Source organism: Marmota flaviventris, unplaced genomic scaffold (genome assembly GCF_047511675.1).
Source record: "Marmota flaviventris isolate mMarFla1 unplaced genomic scaffold, mMarFla1.hap1 Scaffold_209, whole genome shotgun sequence".
Taxonomy (NCBI): domain Eukaryota; kingdom Metazoa; phylum Chordata; class Mammalia; order Rodentia; family Sciuridae; genus Marmota; species Marmota flaviventris.
The window spans coordinates 109,165-131,227 of record NW_027288108.1 but is presented as its reverse complement, the minus strand read 5'-3'; positions in this window follow the sequence as shown (position 1 = coordinate 131,227).

Below are 22,063 nucleotides of genomic sequence, written 5' to 3'. Positions count from 1 at the left end.
GGAGTTCTCCTGGGGATTCCCAGAGAGTGCCCATTGATTGGGGAAGTGCTGGAGGAGGGATTTCCAGTGTGGGGGGTTGCTGGAAGGGCCATGTGAGTGGTGTTGGCGAAAAAGCACGCGTGCGGTGCTGGTGAGAGTTGAAATAAAGTGCTGCTGTTTGAACCTACAAGGCTTCGTGCCCAGACAGACTGCAGCATTTCTTCTTGATGTAAACTGTGAAGTGTATGAAAAATAAGTCCAAGCACATTACTCTAAATCTTTTGTCATTTAAAATGATAGACCTCAGCCAGAGCAAAGGAACATATACAAAAATACTTGCACCAGCCTGGTTTCAGACCCCCCCACACACACTAATGGAGCAGCTGACCCCAAAACAATAGGCCCAGGAAATACCCTATTCACATTCTGGTTGCATGTTAATTACTCAGCTGGGATCAGTGCAGGGAAGTAGGCAAATATCAAAGGTGCCAGTTTAGCTCAAGACATTATCAGCATATTTTCTCAATTACTATTGCTGGGAGTATTGTATTGTGGGTGTAATAATGTAGAATAAAGTAAATCACCAATACCCTGAGTGAGACCTTCCAGAGCCCTGGCCCAACTCTGCTGACCACAGTAATAACTCCACAACTACCAATTGCTCCTAAAAATTTTTGTTTGTGCAGTGTCTCAACTTTAACAAATTTTGTTCGAGTTACCATGTTCTGAAGTTTAAAGTTTTAGATGCAAAGGCGACTGGGCATGTGCAAATATCTGTAAACTGCAAACAAATAAATATACATTCTTTTTTCTAGGACTTTTATGGACTATGGTTTCCAACAGTCATTCACAAAAGAGGTTAGAAAAAAAATCCCTGTTTATTCCCAAGGAATCTTTACACAACACTTTTACACTGGCTAATTCACATAAACTTGCCTCAGCAATTTAATTCATGAATCAAATGAATTTCCTGCAGCCTGTACAGTGCTGTTGTAATGGCTATTATAATAATGTAAAATTGTCATGAGTGGTGAAACATGCCTGGAATCCTAGAAGTTCAGGAAAATGAGGCAGGAGAATAGGTAGTTTGAAGACAGCCTCATTCACTTAACAAGGCTCCAAGAAACTTAGTGAGAGCCTGTCTCAAAATATAACATTAAAAAGACAGTGGATGTGTATCAGTGGAAAGCACCCCTGGGTTCAATACTCAGCACCAAACCAAAAATTAAATAATAATAATAATAATAATAAACATAAGGATTCAGGGTACAAAAACATGTAAAAAATGTTGGCAACAGCATAAATTAATAAATATATTTTTGAAAAAAGTGTTAAGGTTCTTTAAAAGCCCAAAATAAAAATGCTACATAATAATTTGGGGTACTACCACAAGGTTGTACATGCCTGTACTCTCTGTGGCTTAGAAGGGTGAGAGAGGAGGATCTCAAGTTAGAGACCAGACTCAAAAACTTGGCAAAGTCCTAAGCATATCAGTAAACCCTGTCTCAGTAATAAATAAATAAATAAAAGTGGTGGAGACTGGGTGTGTAGCACATTGGTAAAATGCCCATGGGTTAATCCCTGGGTTCAATCCTCAGTACCACAAAGAAGCAAATAAATAAAATAAAAGAGAGAAAGAGATAGATTGAACTTGCATGTAATTTAAATTCAAAATAAATTAAAAAAATGGGTATATATGTAAAACAATTGAAATCCTTTTGCTGAAGATATTGCTGCACTTCTATTTTTTTTGTATCTTCATTCACAGTATCTAATAAAAGGAAACAAATTAAGTGCCTTTTAGATAAAAGGTATTATCAGAAAATGCCTTCCAGCTGCAGATTATTCAACTAATGCCTTTAGAAACTACACACTTAAAATTAAAACTGGTCCCTAGAAGGCAAGACTCAGATACTGGTGTTTTTTAAGTACTCCGAGATATTTGGTATCTGTGGGCACCTTTTTTCAGACTGTTCTAAAACTCAGAATGAGGTACATATGGGAGGTCAGGATGAAACCACAATATACAGTAAATTCTTCAACGGGTAATCTTAACTCAGACACTCTAATAGATGAAACAGTTTTGGAGATAAAACTAGATTCTCTGTTTCACTGATTTCTGGGTTATGGGTTGAATCCAAACATATATTAGAAAAGACTTAAGGTTACTGGTTAAAATCTATTTATAATAGGTATTGAAAATATATCAAAGGCTGGGTGTGTTGGTGCAGGCCTGTAATCCCAGTTGCTGGAGAGGATGAGGCAAAAGGATCAAGTTTCAAAACAGCCTTAGCAAAAGTGAGGTGCTAAATGACTCAGTGAAACCTCATCTCTAAATGAAGTAAAAAATAACCCTGAGACTGAGTCTCAGTAGTCCAGTGTTCCTAAATTCAATCTCTAGTATCCACCATATATATATATATATATATATATATACACCAGGGGGCTGGGGCTGGAGCTTAGTGGTAGTGATAGACCCAACCTGATCTTTTCTTAAAATTGGGCATCTCGCCACAAAACCATGAAAAGATCATTTCAGCTTTACTATAAATTACTGCAAATTCTGAACCTACTTGAAATGACTGCCCATGCCTTGAACTCACCCATGCCTGGCTTTCTGACCAGATAGCAGCCCTCTCTGAAACTTAGTGACACCTCATAAATATTGGCCTTCCCTGGCCAGACAACGACCCTCTCTGAGGCTTTAATGGTCCTCATAAATTCTGATGTTGGGGCCAGCAAAAAAATGTAAACTACCATTAGTGTGATGCTTGTCAGAGTTCTGTTATCTGTAACCCCCCTTTGTGTAACTTTCTGGGCTATAAAGCTGGGCTTCACTAAAGCTGGAGTGCTGTCTTGTTCCCGCCGTTTTGGGAGGGAGAGGCAGCCCAGCCGGTCGAAATAATAAGCTTGCTTTAATTTGATGTTAATTGGAGTCGGTGGTCTTTTCTTGTGTCCTGGTCTAACAGTAGCTAACTTGTCTGACACTTGGCTTAATTCTCAGCACTACATATAAGTAAATAAAATAAAGGTCTATCAACAACTAAAAAATAGTTTTTTACATAGTGTACCTATTTGTTGACAGCCTGTGACCTAACTTGCTGTGTACTTTAGTTTTTGAGATGGAAGTTGACCATGCATGGTGGTGCATGCCTGAGATAGGAGGATCCTGAATTTGAAGTCAGTCTCAGCAATGGTGAGAAGCTAAGCAACTCAGTGAAAACCTTTCTCTAAGTAAAAATAAAAAATAAGGGAGGGATGTGGCTCAGTGGTAGAGCGCCCATGACTTCAATCCCTGGTTTTGCCTCCCAAAATATGGGACTGGGGATATATCTCAGCTGGTAGAGTGCTTGCCTTCTAAGCATGAGGCCCTGAGTTTAATTCCCAGTACCACAAAAACAAAAACAAAAAAAGGAAAGAGAGAGATTGATCTTTCATGTCGTTTGAATTCAAGTTAGTCCCACTTTTATTTTCCTGCCACACCAGAGAAAGGTGTATACTGAAATGTTTGGAATGTTTCTATGTGTCAGGGCTATTTTAATAAAAAGGATTTACATATGAAAACAAAATGAATTGAGGACCTTTGTTGGGACACATAAATTACACTACCTCATTTAGAAGAGATTAATACTTTTTAATGTCAACTAATTTTATTCTGCTTTATTCATATGTAAAAAGCTCGGATTGTTGGTAAAGATGGTGCCTGAAGGGGCTGGAAATGTGGCTCAAGTGGTAGAGCACTCACCTGGCATGTGTGCGGCCCAGGTTCCACCCTCAGCACCACCTACAAACAAGATGTTGTGTCCACTGAAAACTAAAATAAAAAATAAAAGAATTCTTTCTCTCTCTCTCTCTCTCTCTCTCTCTCTCTCTCTCTCTCTCTCTCTCTCTCTCTCTCTCTCTCTCTCTCTCTCTCTCTCTTAAAAAAAAAAGATGGTGCCTGGAGCATTTCTCTTCCAGGAGCTCAGGTCCATGACACTGAATAGCGTGAACTTTTAATGGCACAATGGCACACCTCCAAATCCCCAAAGTGGCGTGAACTCTCAGCCAATAAAGAAGTAAGAGCCCACTCCCCACTGCTCCTCCTCATCCCCATTGAGCTCATAAATATCAACACCCTCTCCCTCTCCCTCTCCCCATCTCCCTCCCCCTCTCTTCCCCCTTCCCTCTCTCTTCTTCCCCCTTCCCCCTTCTCTTCTGTGACAGGCCTCTACAGTCCTGCTTGTTGAGTTTATGGAGTGTTTCCACCATTCCTACAAAGATGATTGTAAGGGTCCCGCGAAACGTCGGAGAAAGAGACCACCAAGTGACCACTCATGCAATTGGCAGAAGGGGGGGTTTATTGAACCAGCATGCTGGGGCTCCGTGCCCACTAAAGAAGGGAAAGCAGCCCAGAGCCCTGAGCAGGGGCTGAGGATTGCTTAAGTACACTTTTTGGGGAGGGCGGAGGGCTTTGTATACATCAGAACAAATCATCATGAGGCACGGGAAAATTGAACAACAACTCCTAAACATGATTGGTTCATTCATTGGCGGGAACAGGTCAGGCTGTAGTGATAGGTCATTCCTAAGGAGGGGGTTACATTTAAACTGATTGGTCCAGGCCCTGCAATGCCTGCGTGCAACCACACAGACCCCTTCAGTTATTAAACAACCAATCAGGGGAAATGTTTACTGGGTGGTTCTAAGCATTGTCTTAACAGCTAACTCAGACCTTGCAGCATAGAAACTTTTACAACACCCGATCTTTTACGCTTTAACTTCAATTTCTTTTACCCTTACATTCCCCACTCCTTTTTTCTGTCTACTTTTAATCTTAAAAGTAATGCATCATGATTATTGAAGGGTTTCACATTTCATGAGTTGTTTTGCGTTCCCTGGAATCATTTTCAGCATGGCCTCCATTTTAGATTCCACTCAGTATTAGACCCCGATTTATCTAACTACACTGACTACCTAACTTAAAATCTGGCTTTATTCCCCCCTCTAATTTGGGAACTCCTTACTGCTGTAAGGAAGGGGGGGCGAAGAGAATCTTTCTGGCTTCTTCAGGCTGAAAAGGGACGGTGTGGGGCAAGCAGTTTGGAGTCCCCCTTTAAAAATATCGGGTCTATCGAGTGGTCCATGATAAAAGTTCAATTGAGAAGTATTAGGCTGGAGGGCCATTCGAGTGATAGGTGGTCTATAAGAGAAACAAGAATTTATTAATTTACTGGAACCATATTGATGCAGCAATAAATGTCACAGCACAGGAATATGCCAATGAGTATAATGGCCAAGACAGAGACTAACAATGTTTTCCACCAGGAAGTACCAAGAACCAGAAGCTAAGATATTGTTTCCACGACAAAGTTGCTGAGGACATGGCTTCTATCTAAGCATGTAAATCTTTAAGGATATTTGTCACCTTGCCAGAAATGTCAGGGATGTAAACACAACAACTAACATTTAGGTTTACAGATGTCCTTTTTACTAGTATGACCTATGTCTAATAGAGAAACCTTTAATTTTGCTACTTAGGGCTGGATAACCATACTAGCAAACACCAAGCCTACCTGTGTAGGTTAGGAATATCTGTGGGCCTTAAACTGAAAACTACTCTGGTAGTTCCTTTTAATAGTTATCAGACATTCCTGTCTGAGAATCTCTTTTGTAGCCTCCAGTTTACTTATTTTTGGAAGATACATTTAATTATTATTTAATTTAAAATGTCTAGGAACAGCTGTGCTTTGGCTTTAACTATCTTTGCTAAGTGTTTAAGATGAAGCAAGTCAAACTGACTTTTGTTCTTATCTATTGTCAACAGTCAGCTGAGTTTCCCTGGGAGTCCTCGGGGAACTTCATAGCAGTTTCTCAGTTCTGCTAGTGCCATTTACCTTAGGATGGGTCCAGGTCTTGCTTGACCATGTGGCTTCCCTCGGAAGCATCAGGGATGTCTCCCCTTTCTAATGACCCTCCTCTTTACAGCAAATGCACCAATTGGCTCTCTGTCCTCCACTGGTCTCATTAATCTCCCTGCTCAGGAGGTTATGTGGCCTAGAGTTGCTGAGCCCTTTGGAGAAGTCCCCTATTCCCTGATTCAGACTGACTCAGAGGGCAAGAGCCGAATATTGGTTTTCTTGGCCCTTTTAATTTAACTAATTTTAAAAACTTGATCTTAAACATCCAGCAAATAAGTTAACAGCCTTATATTAAGAGCACTGGGCTTTAATGTCTATCTCTCTATCCTGTAGGTGATAACTCCTTATCTTATGTTGACCCAGGTTGTGTTCTTAAAGCAATACCTCTTTAAAACATTAACAGGCAATCCTTAAACCATCTATAAGCAAACTACAAAACAAAACTAACTAGGGTAAAAACATATTTAGCTTATATAATAGCTACCTTGAATTCTGGCAGAGTTATACATCATAATTCCCTGTTTGAGATCCTAGTAATCTTGGCAAAAACCTACTTTTGGACACAACTTTAACTGTACTGAAATCTGGCTTACTTCTTTCATAGCCACTTTCACATGTAGTGAGATGGGATAGAGCCTTATCTCAAGTAAGGCAGGGCTCTTTATAATTCTCAAGTACTATAGTTCTGAAGCTGATCATTTTACAAAGTTTACATAAATTGTTGTTCAAGTTTACATGAACATTAGCTAACACAACATAATATCACACCTAAAACATGAATTAAAGGCTGAAAGCTTTTAACCTTTTGTAGAAAAGTAGCAAAGTACTTTGGTGTTTTACAATAAAACCTTCACACAGATTAGGCTCTCATTAACTTAAAAATACATAAATTGTATCTTAGAGTAGAAAGTAACATGGAACCGTACATATCTTATTGATAACAAGTCCAGTTGTAGAACACAAATGATATGAATAAATCTCCAACATGTTTTTTTTTAAAGCCTAAAATTACCATACAACTTTAGAACACCAGCTTGATACAATGTTCTTTTGAAGCTTCTACCTTATAGACTTGTATACCTGGAAGATATGAACACATTAATAGCACCATAATTACATTGATGTTTTTATATTAACCGAGGTTAGCTTTTAAAGTAACAACATTACAATATTGAAAAATAACAGCTGTTGTTTGACCATAGTTGTATAATCTTTAATTTCTTTAAGATTATTTGCTCAAAAAACTTACACACATAACCAACTTAAACAAACCTTTTTTATCACTTACTTAAACCTTAATTACTTAATCACATTGACTCTCTTATCCAGAAACACATTTTCCCTCTATTAAATCCATACCTAAAACTTTCTAGTTTTTTTTTATCTGTTAACATCCTTCTGTTTACACTTTAAAACAATATCTGTAAATTTCTGAATTTAAGCAGATTATTTTATAGACACCATCATTTTATCTGTTTACCCAATTTAAATTGAACCATTTGAATCACGTGAATCAAAGATATTTGGATCCATTTTTTATGAGCGCTCCTCATCTGTCAATTGTCATATCACTGCAGGATATATGGACATACACACATATAGACATACCGACATACAACACATAACACAAGTGTAACACCCTTGTAGCTTTTTCAGGTGAAATCTCCATTGAAATCTCCACAGTTGATCAGAAATAGAACTGATCAGAAAACATTAACCCGTCTGTGGGATTAAAATCATGAACTCCAAAAAAAAAAAAAATGCAGAATCTAAGAAAAAGCAAGAGTCCTAAAAAAGATGACTGGCCAGTAATTAATAAATACCATATAATTTACTTTAGGGTTGGGGTCTAGTTTGAGTTCAGGTAAAAAGACACTTTTTTTTTCCTTGGGCCTGAAATCTGCCCTCTGTTGAGCCCCAGGCTTCTTCTATTTGCATATCAGCTTAAGTCCTGGCTGAGGTCTGGAAGGAACTGGGAAAACTGGAATTCTGAGCAGAAACCTCATGCCTAAGGCATTTTAGCTATAAGTCATAATTTCGAGGTTTAAGATGTAATTTTCAAAATTTTATATCTTTATATCTTTTTGCATTAGAAACACTTGCTCACGCAAAACTGAAAATAATATAAAGGCCACCATCAGAGGAAATTCCCTCAGGATCATTAAGCTGCTTCCTTTGTTCTGAAGTTTCTAAAGTAGTATTAAGTTTTATCATGTACATCCAAAATCAAGCCTTAAAAATTTCCAAGACTGTTGCTAATTAATGTCATTTCAATAAGCCAGACCAACGTTTTAGTTAAGCAAACAGAGGTGGGGTAATCCCTAAAGTGCAGGTAAGGAAGGAGGAGACTAACCAAAGCAAAATGGCTTTGGCAGCTGCTGGGAGCCCCTTAGTTCCACCTTTTACTTATAGGATTAGTTCCTCTGGCTTGGTCTGACCCCAGGCACTAGGCATTTCTCACATCTTCTAACTTTTCAGTAGTCAGCTTCCCAAAAAGTTCATCTTCTGCTTGCAGTTGTTTCAAGTTTGAGAAAAGTTTAAGCGAGATATCAAAGTTTTTAGACCCCAGGCATTTCCCTCTGCAGTGGGTGTGCTCAAGCCAACTACGGGAAGAAAAGAAAACACTGCTTCCCTAATCTCGCTTAACAAAGGGGGGTAAAGTTTATCAAAGTTCTTTAAAACACAGCTAAGAGAGGTGTAAAGGTGAGAACAGAAAAGCTGGCAGTTCTATTGACTTTTGGTCCCTCACAGGAGAAGCATTAGGTTAAAATTTAGCTAAAGTTACTTCCACACATCTAAGGCCGTTTGGAATTTGGGACTCTGCATCGGTCCAAAGTAAAACAATGCCATCACACTTAACAGAGACACAGACAAAATGACACACAAAGATCATCATGCAGCTCCCGTTCACAACCCCAAGATCTACAATCTTGTGACTCAAGGAGAATGGAGGGAAAAGGGGGAGAAGCAGAAGGATTGAGTGATAGGATCTTGGGGGAAGGGGTCGGAGTGGAGGTAGGGACCAAGAAAGGCTTCAGGGACAGAGGCGTGGAATGGCTTTGTCCCATACTGGGAGTTACTCAGGCAGAGACAGGGACAATACAAACGTGACACAGAGACAAGGACAAACAGTAAACGGTTATCACAAGTTTAGAGGCAAAGATTAAAGACAGACTGTGAATCCAATCTGAGAGAAAGAATTGCCGGCGAAACCAAACGGGTTGGCAGCAGAGTACAAACGAGGGCACTCTTGTCCCTCTACCAACTGGGGGCACTTTTGCCACCCCCCCCCCGAATCCTCTAAGGCGTCCCTAAGAGGAGTGGCCTGTGGATTAGGACACGTCTGTCACCACTGCCAGGGAGAATTTACACTCTCCACTGACGGCCACGCTGCCAACCCAACCAAACCAATCCAAGCCAAAGACCAAACCTGAACCAAAAAGCTCTGAGAACTTACGCTCTCCATCGAGCCAAAAACCAAAAAGCTCTAAGCGATCGCAAAGGAAAAACAAGAAGGAGAACAAGGAGGAGAAGAAAAGGAGGAAGAAGAAGAGGAAGAGGCGCCTTACTTACCCCCTAAAGGAGTCCATTGGAGGTCTCCTTGTCCTGCGATGTGCTTTTCCCGGCCAACGCACCAAATGTAAGGGTCCCGCGAAACGTCTGAGAAAGAGACCACCAAGTGACCACTCATGCAATTGGCAGAAGGGGGGGTTTATTGAACCAGCATGCTGGGGCTCCGTGCCCACTCAAGAAGGGAAAGCAGCCCAGAGCCCCGAGCAGGGGCTGAGGATTGCTTAAGTACACTTTTTGGGGAGGGCAGAGGGCTTTGTATACATCAGAACAAATCATCATGAGGCACGGGAAAATTGAACAACAACTCCTAAACATGATTGGTTCATTCATTGGCGGGAAAAGGTCAGGCTGTAGTGATAGGTCATTCCTAAGGAGGGGGTTACATTTAAACTGATTGGTCCAGGCCCTGCAATGCCTGCGTGCAACCACACAGACCCCTTCAGTTATTAAACAACCAATCAGGGGAAATGTTTACTGGGTGGTTCTAAGCATTGTCTTAACAGCTAACTCAGAACTTGCAGCTTAGAAACTTTTACAACACCCGATCTTTTACTCTTTAACTTTTACGCTTTAACTTCAATTTCTTTTACCCTTACAATGATAAATCAAATCTTTTAAAAATGCTCTCTAGTTCTTGAAGAAAAATGAAATGAAATATGGGAAAATAGTCATTGATAATGTTGAAAGTGGAGTTTTGAGATGAAACAAAATTTCTCACTTTGCCAATTGCATCTGGGTGCTTGTCTCACAAATTTTGAAGAATAAAGTCTATTTATTTAAGCAAGTCGAAATAGAACTCCTACCATGTGGGATGGGGAATGATACCAGATAAACTCGTTTTTGTGTGCCATCTTAAAAGTTTACAGATGTTTTTCAGCAGACATGGAAAAATCTATTTAAAATAGGTTTTAGAAAAGGCAGACTGACTACCATATGGGTTCATTTTCATCTTTTCCATGACCCATCTTTCCTCTTGCAACTTCACCACAGGACAAAGGACTTTGTTGAAGGTGTTCCCAAAAGTGGGCATTAAGGTTTTTTTACATTTGAAATAGGCCTTAATGGTGCTCATTAACATATCTTCCAGTTAGCCTCCAGCTGTGTTAGAATGAGGCTCATTATCCTGATTACACTGTAATTTTACTATCCCTTCTATTTTATACTAATTCACTATGAAAAAAGAACCCTAGATTTGAATATGTAAACAGAGAGCTAGAAAACTAGAGGTTTATTCTCAGACCTAGGAAGAGCTAAGCTGAAGTTCTGGAATTTATATTGTTGTTCTGAATTTCTGATACTGCTTCCCCTACATTAAAAAAAAAAAAAAAAAAAAAAAAAAAAAAAAAAAAAAAAAAACCTCCATAAGAAGCTCTAAAAGTACAATCTCTCTAGTGCATGGAAACAACAAATGAAGTTGGGGTTCTCTTCAGATAATTATTCCAGTCTTCACCACACAATGTGGGAACAAGCTGGACTCATGGCACATGGATGCCCACAAAGGGCTTTAGAGACAAGCTGAAAACACCATACAATTATGGAACAAAATGCCCAGGTTTTTAACTGCTGATCTAAGATTCACTAGACTAGTAAGGGTGGGGTATGGAGGTTGATCTGCCACAGAGACCCTCTGAGGAGTTCTGTGAAGATGGCCTCAGTCCTGAGCCTACACAACACTTTTTTTTAAAGAGAGAGTGAGAGAGATAGAGGTAGAAAGAGAGAGAATTTTAGTATGTTTTTTTTTTTTTTTTAAGTATTTGGCGGACATAACATCTTTGTTTGTATGTGGTGCTGAGGATTGAACCCAGGCCACATGCATGCCAGGCGACCGGGCTACCGCTTGAGCCACATCCCCAGCCCAAGCCTACACAACTCTATTTTAAAAAATTCTAGTTTCAAACCTGCAGTCTCACCAGGCACACACACACAGAGCACTCCAGAATGACCTCAAACAAGTTATTTCCCCTCAACCTGATAAATAGCATGAAGCCCCTGGCAGGCTCTTCTAGCCTGATAAGAGAGAAAGGTAAAAATATCAGGGTGGAGACCACCAGACAAGATGTTTCTGACCCCAGGGTAAATGATAATGATAAACCTGGTGTTAGCTGAAGAAGATTGCAAGGGGGGTCAAAAAGCCCAAAATTTTATGTAAAAAATAGAGCTAATGAATTCAGCCAGCCAAAACAAGGATGCACTTGAGATGGAGAGCCTGATGAGGACCTGACATCCCATTAGTTGTCTTCATTTCCTGATCCTCTGCATAATACTCACCACTCTCCAACTCTATGCCCTTGTCTGGACCATGGTTAGAGCTGCAACTTCTCCCTATCATCTTCTCCTCAACCAGTCATCTGCTCCACACCAGGAAAGCCCTGCCTTGGTTTTTGTCCTGATCACCCTGGTCTGAGTGAGTGTGCATATGCTGGACATAAAGCCTAAGGCTTGAGACTTTTGAACTTAGCATGCAGAGGGAATGTCTGTAATTAGCCTGTCATTATTACGTGTGCTTTGCAGTGCTTAGAATTAATTTATAATTGTTAGCTCTGAATGGATTATGTCTATTGCAGTACCTAGCATTAAGAATTGTTGTTTTCTTGATTAAGAACCTATAGAGTGAAATTATGTTGAGTAATTGAATGAATAAAGCATTGACAGGGGCAGAAGTGCATGGAAATTCTTTATTTCTCTCCTGTACTGCATATATCACAATTGTTTCCCCCTCACAACAAGTCCCTAGCCACAATTTTCATTTTCCACCATTGCCACTCTTGCCAGCTTCAAACAACCTACTTATCCAGTCTCAAGATAATAAGGCACACTTACCATTTTCTTGCTTTCAGGGTTTTCAGAGTTCTCCCTGTGATTTGTTTTCAGCTTCTTCTTAGCACAGAAATTTGGGCTCATGATACATGACAGAAAACCTACAAAATGATTTAAAGAATGGCACCCAAGAGACTATTGGACAAGTCTTCAGGCACTGACTCCAACCTAAGCCGAGTGGGCCCAAAATCAAGTCCAAAAGGCAAGCTGGTCCATTTTCATTGTTAAAAGACTAAGGATCAGGGCTGGGAATATGAACTTAAATAAAAGAAATTAAAATACTTCTTATAAGATATCTGCTGTTTTCCAGATATTCACTGTACCACATATGATTAAAACCTGACATTTTCCCTCCACTGGGTATATTGTTGTCTATAACTGTATAAGAAGTCACTCTAAAACTTACTAGTTCACATTTGGATTGAACTGCATTCATCTGCAATATTTTTGCTGCATATTTTAGCTGTTAAGATTACCGAACTTCAGAGGGTGATCTGGCTGCCAAAAAAAAGCACCCTGAATCTTCTTCACATGATATCTCAGAATCTAATAAATTAAGGTGAGCTTGTTCTCATTGAGGAGACAGTGTTCTAAAAGCAAAAGCAAAAACATTAAAAAATATTTCCTGACTAGGTACCTGACTAGTACTCTTTCAAAGCCACAACTTTATAAAAGCCATAAAAAAAGAAGAGCCCTGACCCAAAGTTTGTAGAATGCATTCTGCATTTGGCAAGAGTAGGAGTAAAATCGCATTACCACATTTCTGTACACAGATAAGGCTAAAGGACCCATGATATTATGTCACTAATTCTGCCTTTTGTAATAGATGAGGTTTATACAGCTGTTCAGTGTCAAAAAATATTTTCAAAATCCCACAAGTACTGTGTGTGTGTGTGTGTGTGTGTGTGTGTGTGTGTGTGAGTGCGTGTGTTTATATGTGTGTAGTGCTATTGGTTAAACTGAGAGAATTAATATTCCTGAGCTATATCCTCAATTTTTTTTCTTTTTTTATTTTGAAACAGGATCTTACAAAGATGCTTTGTTGTGTGCCCACAATTTTTAAGTACATATCAAGATCAAATATGCCTAACACAAAGGCAAAACTTACCTCCTTCAGAAGCCATGATTCATCATTATTTTTAAGTAGTGACATGTATTCAAAAAGGGGAGGGGGGTTACACACATATGTGGCTCATGTCAGCAATCTTAATAATTTGGGAGACTTAAGCAGAAGAATCACAATTTCAAATTCAGCCCAAATAATATGAGAGGGCCCTAAGAAACTAAGCAAGATTTTGTGTGAAAACTAAAAATAAAATAAAATACAATTTTAAAAGCCTGGTGATATAGGGGTTTAGGAGAACTACCCTGGGTTAAGTATTCATTCCTCTCCCCTTAAAAAAAGAAAAGAAAGAATAAAAAAAAGAAAAACAAAATTTTTACATCTGATGAACGTTTTATTCAATGGGGATAATATGTTTGAGAAAAACGTCTAAGCTTATAGCAAGGATTTAAAATAAACTTGGGAAATTGCTGAAAATTGAATTGAAAAATCAAGAACAAGCAATATTTTTTTTAAATTTCTTATCAGGAGAAATTTGAAAACAGGCATATTTCATTTCAATCATGATGAAAATGCAGGATGCTATGGAAACTGCAACAAAAGGACTGTAGACTGTATCTGTATCACAAAAGTTTTGTAAATGGAGAATATGAAACACTACATTAAAAAAGTGAGGGTGAGACAACATTAAGGCCATATGTGTAATCTAAAATAAATAATATACTAAATCTCCACTATATGAATTTTATCTGGGAGTATGTCTACAAAACAACACAATACTCCTTGCATAAAGCAGAGGATTTGTGATAGTCTCAAATTAAAAATGATTTCACATCTGTGGCTGTTGTGCAGGGGCTTATATCAAAAAAGCAAGGTTTGGGGATCAAGCAGTTGAATGAAGATGTGAGGAACTATTGGGATGGTAGGCATCCTACCTTTGAAGGCAGCAATAGCCCATAGCCAAACTCTATCTTCTATTCCTCAGCCCCCCAAATTATTAAATAGAACTTTTTTTTTTTTTTTTTTTTTTATGCAGGTCAGACAAAGAAGGCGTATCAACAACATTTTACTGATGTAAGAGCATGCTCACAAACAAATATTTTTGACCTTGAGTACATAGATTGAATATGAGTGTTTATGACCTTGGTTACTTGCTAAAAATACAGGCCTCTAGAAGCCTGGCCACGTACTAACATACTTGGTCTTTTTTTGTCCTTCAATGCCTCATAGCATTGAGCATTTTACAACTTCTACTGTAAGGAGCAATGCTAACCTCTCCATTCTTAAGGTACAACACAGAATGCTGTTTATCTCTAATTCTTACAGACAAAAAATAATAATCTTGCTCTCTTGCCACCTGGGTAAATTATTTTTTAAGTCCACCAGTTCTGCTTAACAGGTAAAATGTGGTAAACTTGGATACCTGGGCTGGCCATGCCAGTTGTTCACTGGAGCCATTGTCTGCTATTGTTTCATTTTATGCATCATCCATTGACTGGACTTGAAGGCCTTTATCCTTCTTCTTCTCCCCAGACTCAATCATCACAATGGAGAAGGTTGATGGGTATTTTCAAAATACAGAGATCTTACTCTACTGGATATACTTTGATTCCTATACTTCTTGATTATCTTGCAATTTCTCATTCTGGTAGTCTCTCATACACTTGCATCAGTTTTTGCTCTCAAATCTATAAAAACCATTCATCCCATGACCACAGCAGCTGCACATGACTCATTTGACTACTTCTCCAAATCATCTATGCCACTGCTGCCACTTTTTTCTTTGGCCAGGGGCTGGAGCCTGGGCTTCAGCAATTCATTGATAGTTCAACTTCCAAGGTTCATGTCTGCACACAGTGCAGTCAGAATCCTTATTTCTGTTTACAAGGAACTAATCCCATTATGTCACAGCTCTCCACAGGAGTTCAGTGTAATTGGACTGAGGCAACAAAGTGTTGTATGCTTCTTCGTGTCCATAGGTGCCACTACTCACCTAAAAATCTCCATTAATCTATCAGGACTGAGATATCTCTCACCTGCAAATATCCTAAAGACTATGCAAGTTGCTGTGTGGGTGTTGAGACCCAGGATGTAAAATTTTGGTCTCTAGCAATTGAGAGATGTGAGGAAGAGTTGGCAGTGTAGTCATGCTTATGCAGAGGTAACAATAGCTCCCAGGTAGCCCAGAGCATCCAGCCCTCAGAATCCTGCATCATTCCGTAGGTCTTTTCATATATAGGCCAGAAAATGAAGGTGTGTGTTCAATATTTTACATAGTGAACACATGCTCAGAAGAAAATGTTTATGACAATGAATGTATACACTTAATCAAGGTATTCATTACTTAAATAAATGATAATAATATTAATAATAATAATCATCATAATAATAACAGTAATCTGTTGGAAGCATCAACAACAGAGTAGCTATAGCCATGTGTGGCCTTTCCAATGATCTACCCTTATAGGTTTCATCATCAAAAAATCTACACACCTGAAGTCTTCTGCAAAGATCTATTAGCAAGGAGGTAAGAGCTCTGCATCCACAGGCTTCAAAAAATATGCTGTATTGTGATATGACTAGAACACAATCCCCCTGTCTAGGATTACTAAAACCCATCTCCAGATGGTATCTAAACAAGCTCATCATTCTTGCAACTTATCATTGATCAACTGCTGTGTGGCTGCATCTAAAGATATCATATGTGTTGAAGTCATACTGATATTATTATATGGCAGAAACCCATTCCTGTGCTGCTGATAACAAACCAACTGCTATGTGATTTTGCAACACAACTTTTTGTATTTGATATTTTTCTTTATTAACTAGAGTTAGAGCCTGCTTTGTATGATTTAAGGTTTGGCTGTGTACTCTGTATCTTATTCACCAAGGTTACATAAAAATAAAGAAAATACCTCATCTTCATGAGTTTAAAATTTTATCATATAGTCTTCTCTTTAGCTATAACCACACCATAATTTTCCATCAGCTGTATGGTTTGAACCTAGTATCCTAATAATGCCAGAAGAAAAACCAGAAGTTAAAACATATTGAGTAACATTTTCAAATTAAATCAAGTTTAGGCAGTAAAAAATTGTCTGGATAAGATGGAGATCAACAGACTGTTGTTGACTATAATAGATAATGTTACCTTCAGTATACATTGAAATATGGGTTTCAATATTTAAACCTTAGGAATTAAGCCAGAATTAATAAAGGGGTGATTATAACAGCTGCTTCTCTGCTTATCATTTCAATTTTGCCTATTCATAAACCAGGAAACAAGAGCCAATATTGTAATGTATGTCTGCAATTTCAGTGACTTAAGAGGCTGAGGAAGAAGGATTTTAAGTTCAAGGCTAGACTCAGCAACTCAGTGGGGCCTTAAGCATCTTAGTAAGAACTTGGCTTGTCTTTAAAAACAAATGGGCTGGAGATGTGATTTATGATAAAGTGTTCTGAGTCCAGTCCTTGGTACAAAAAAATATTCTGCTTTATTGTGCCACTATCTAACTTCTAAGACAATAATGAAAGACTGATAATTCATGTAGTCTAGAGGATGTGAGTTGTGGCTTTGGGGTCACAGATAATTGATCCTGAATTCCAGTAAAGTTGCTTAATATTCAGGAGACCTTTCAAATATTCTTTCACACTGAACAGCTATGTAAACTTCATCCATTACAAAAAGCAGAATAATACCGAGTGTCAACATATTAGCAATTCTTTAGCCCTATCTGTACATATAAAGTTGACAATGTGTTTTTACTCCTGTTGTAGCCAAAGTGCAGAGTATATTTCCCAAATTTTGGATCTGAGCTCTTATTTTTTGTGTGTGACTTATGTAAATCTGTGACTATGAAAGTGTATTAGTCAGGAAACACTTTGAATACTTTGTTTTTACTTTCATAACACTGTCACCTCCATGAGAATGAGCCCACCTTAATTTATTTGATTCTGAGAAGAAGGGTGCTTTTTTTGGCAACCATATCTCCCTCTGAAGTTCAGTAACCTTACCAACTATCACTTAATGCAGTAAAAAGATCCCATATAAACCCAGGCTTAATTGATGATAAGCCCACACTTGAGACAATAATATTTATATGGTTTCTTCTTATTCAGTGATAGATATCTAATTCTCTAAACATGGGCTGAATGCCAGGATTCAATCACATGTGGAACAGAAGTTATGTGAAAAACATAATGTGCCTTATAGGTACTGGTTAAATTTTTATTAATTTAAATTTAAACTTTAATCTCTTGACAGGCTTTATTGAATTATATGGAAATATGTATAGACTTCTATTCCTTTAATGTTTGATGATATTCTCAGAGTACCCCATCCTAAAGAAGAAAATTGAAATAACAACCCTGCATTAGGCTGAAGACAAAACTGCAAAATAATTTTTTTTAAATGTTTAGACTCTAGTTTCTGGGTTACTGATGATCTGATTACCTAGAGTCTTCTCTCCAGGTATATCAACCTCTTTTTGTTAAAGTATGCTATCTAAAATGAAAATGGACCTGTGCCCAGAATCCTTTGAGAAACAGTTTCCACTTTTGTACACTTCTGAGGTGTAGATGGCTTCTCTCTCAAAGTGCAAAGTCTCTCCTGTTCTTTGGCCCTGAGAGAATGTTGTTTGGTATGTTTATTCCATAACCTATGACACAGAACTGAGTTGTCCATTTTTTTCACCTTGCTGAGGTCAGGGTATTTATGAATCTCAAACATATAATATAGCTGTGGTGAACATAGATATCCCTGAGACGTCAAGAGTGAATTTTAGGATGAAGCTTGAAAAATACATTTATTTATTAGTCAATTTATATTTTCAAAAATAATAATATTTTGGATATAGTGGTTTAAGTTATTAAATTGATTTAAGCTGTCCTTCTTAATTTTTATTATGAATACTAGAAATTTTTAAATTATACTAATGCATTATATTGTTTTTCCCTCTGGGAAAATATTAATGCCTTAGGACATTGCTTAGAAGTTTAAAATAAAATTTGCTTTCTCATAAGACCAGATATCACAAAAGTTAAATGAAATTTTAAAGTAATTTTGATAAAATTTTTATTCATAAAAGTATATATTTTGGGTGTGTGGGAGATATTTCTCTTGGTTTTATTTTCCCCATTGGGTTTCTCCCCACTGAAATTAAGTTTTCATCACATGAGAAGAACATCATATAGTCTTTTACCTTTCCGCCTCTCACTATGGTGTGGCTGTAGAGTTTAAGAGTGGTGAGGATAATACAAATGATGAGAAGTGATGAGATGTCATTCCAAGTCCTCATCAGCCTCCCCAGCTCAAGTGCATTTTTTATTGAGCTGGCTGAATATCTGTTCATTTGCTGTACTCTTTGTACTAAATTTTGCAGCTTTTTTACCCTTTTTTCAATCCTTGTTAGTTACCACCAGATTTTGCCATGACATCATTTACTCTAGGGCCAGAAACATCTGGTCTGGTGGTCTGCACCTTGGTCTTCCCACCCTTCCCTCTTATTAGGTGAGGACAACCTGACAGAGGACTCACTCTGTTTATGGTGAGGGGAAGTGATTTGTTTATGTCTGAAGGCAATACTTCAGGGCTTCTTTAGGCATGCCTGGTGGGACTGCATGTTTCAAACTGAAGTTTTTAAAATGGGGTTTTTTTTAGCCCAGGTCTAAGGCCATCCTCACAATAGTGTAGTTAATTTGTCCAAAATTAAGGTGTTTTTTTTTTGTTGTTGTTTGTTTGTTTAATGTATTTGTCCTCAAGTGAATTTTTTTTTTCATTTTTCTTTTTTTTTTTTTGTACCAGGTATTTAGCTCAGGGGCACTGAGATACATCCCCAGTCCTTTTTTGGTATTTATTTAGAGAGAGGGTCTCAGTTAGTTGCTTAGTGCCTTGTTTTTGCTGATGGTAGCTTTGAACTCATGATACCCATGTATAATTCTTCTGTGCCACAGGGGTTATGGCCTGTGCCACCAAGTTTGCTTTCAACTGAGTTTTTAAATATGTAAAACGACTTTATTAAAGTGACATTTAGAAGCATTCCTAATATTCAAGCAAACTCCTTAGACCTGGTATGGCAGGAAATAAAAGTGGAACTGGACTTTAATTTAAATAACAAGAAAGTTGAATTGCAAGGGCTTAATTAGAACACAGATAATTAGAAGGTTACAGGCCATAGCACTGTTGTACTTGTTTAAAATAATTTTTTTCTTAGTTGTGGATGAACAAAATATATTTATTATTATTATTATTATTATTATTATTATTATTATTATTATTATTATTATTAATGTGGGTCTAGTATCAAACAGACTGCCTCATGCATACTATCCAAGTACTCTACTACTGAGCAACAACCCTAAATCCTTACCTGGTATTTTTTTAAATATTTATTTATATTTAATTTTTTTATATGGGGCGCTGAGAATTAAGCTCACGGCCTCATATATGCTAGGCAAGCACTGTACCACTGAGCCACACCTTCAGCTCTTTCCTGGTACTTTTTAAATACCTGTTTTACATAAATTTTAATTAGTAGCTTTAACCCTTTTCCAATATCTGTTTGGATTAAATCAATAACCTAGAAATCAGTGAAGCAAAGTCTAGTTTTATCTCAAACTCTGATTTTAATTCCTCTTTCTTCCCCAGACCAGACACCTTATCACAGTGTCTGAATTAAGATTCTCCCTTGAAGAATTTACTGTATGTTGTCCACATCCAAACTCCAAAATTTACGTATTCCTTAATTTTGGAAAAGTCTTACAGAATTTTTCCGGAGGTACCAAAATTTCTTGGAGTACTCAGAAGAATCCATATCTGAGTCTTGCCTTTTTGGGAGCAGTTTGAATTATAAGTATGCAGCCTTTAAGGCAAGTAGATGGATGATCTGCAGCTGGAAGAAACCTTTTCATCAATACCTTGCATCTAAAAGGCACTTCACTTGATTCCTTTTATTAGATACTGTGAATAAACCTACAATAAAAATGGAAGTGAAGTAATATCTTTAACAAAAGTGTTCCAATTTCTTTAGATATTTATCCAGAATTATAATTACTGGGTTATAGGACATTTTTTAAACCAAGAATTGTTATTGTTATTTATTTTTACTTATTTAGGCACTTTACCACTGTGTTACATCCCTATTTTTTTTTAATAAGACAGGATATCACTGAGTCACTTAAGCCATTGCCAAGTTTCTGAGGCTGGTCTTGCATTTATGTTCCTCCTGTTTCATCCTCCCAAGCCAATGAGAGTACAGACATTCACAATGATACCCTGCTTCAAAAAAAAAAATATTATTAGTGGATTATATGGCATTTTTATTTTGAGCTCTTAAGAACAATTATAGGGGCTGGGAATGTGGCGCTAGCGGTAGTGCACTTGCCTGGCATTCGTGTGGCACTGGGTTTTATCCTCAGCACCACGTACAAATAAAGATGTTGTGTCTGCCGAAAACTAAAATGAATAAATAAATATTAAAATTCTCTCTCTCTCTCTCTCTCTCTCTCTCTCTCTCTCTCTCTCTCTCTTTAAAAAAAGAACCATGAATTTTTTTTTCAAAAGTATCTTTATTAACTTTATATTGTAACCAAAATTTTTATCTATGCATATACACCTATACTCTGGAGTCCCTACTATCTTTCAGATATTTGTTTTGTTTCGTGTGGTTTGGTGCTAGGAATTGAACTCCGTGGGTGCTTACCACTGAGTTATGTCTCCAGTCCTTTTTTTTTTTTTTTTTTTTTTTTGAGACAGGTGATATATCACTAATATCTCAATAAGTTGCTTATAGCCTTTCTATGTTGTTAAGGCTGTCTTTCAAATCACAATCCTCCTGACTTGCCTCTCCAGCCTCTAGTATATTTGCCACCACACCTAGCTCATTTAGATTATTATAATAACCTTTTCAACAACACTGCCCAGGCTACAGAAAATCTCTTTGACTGATGCATTTTATCCCTGAGGAAAGTTCATATGAAGTAGCCAATGTGGGACTATTCTGTAAAGATTTGTTGGAATAAACAGGGATCATTGTTTTTTAAGCTCCTTTCTGAACAACTGTTTGGTATCATAGTTCATAAAAGTGCTGGGGAAAGGATGTAAATTCATTTGTTTGAAATCTACAGAGATTTATATTAGCTCAATCACCTTTTTTTCTAGAGTTTGGGACTTCAGGACATATTAAGGTAAATAAAATATGTTAAAGTTGATATATTCAGTACACACATTGACACACACATCCACACACACACACAAAAAAAAAACTTTCTAGGAGAAATTGGTTGTTCTGGCATTATTACTAGTGTATCCAGGACATAGTAACATAAACAAAATATGTTAAATGTGAAACATTCAATACACACATACACACACCCACAAAAAAAAAAAAAAAAAAAAAAAAAAAAAAAAAAAAAAAAAAAAAAAAAACTTTTTCTAGGAGGAATTGGTAGTTCTGGCCTTATTACTAGTGTATCAGGGTTGGGCAGGATTCAGGAAGTGCTAAAATCTCACTCAGGCTTCGAGTAGTTTACTGGATTCCTCCCTATTTCACCTATAATACAAGCTAGAGTGAACTTCATCTGTCAGCAACAGTAATTGGGAAAATATGCTGGCAGATTTTTTTTGACATAAATTGACAGCTTTGATATTTGGGTATTTTGTGTCTTGGTCACAGCTGATGAAACACTTGTGAAAAATTTTATGGCTCCTAGATATCACCATTTTTTGTATCAT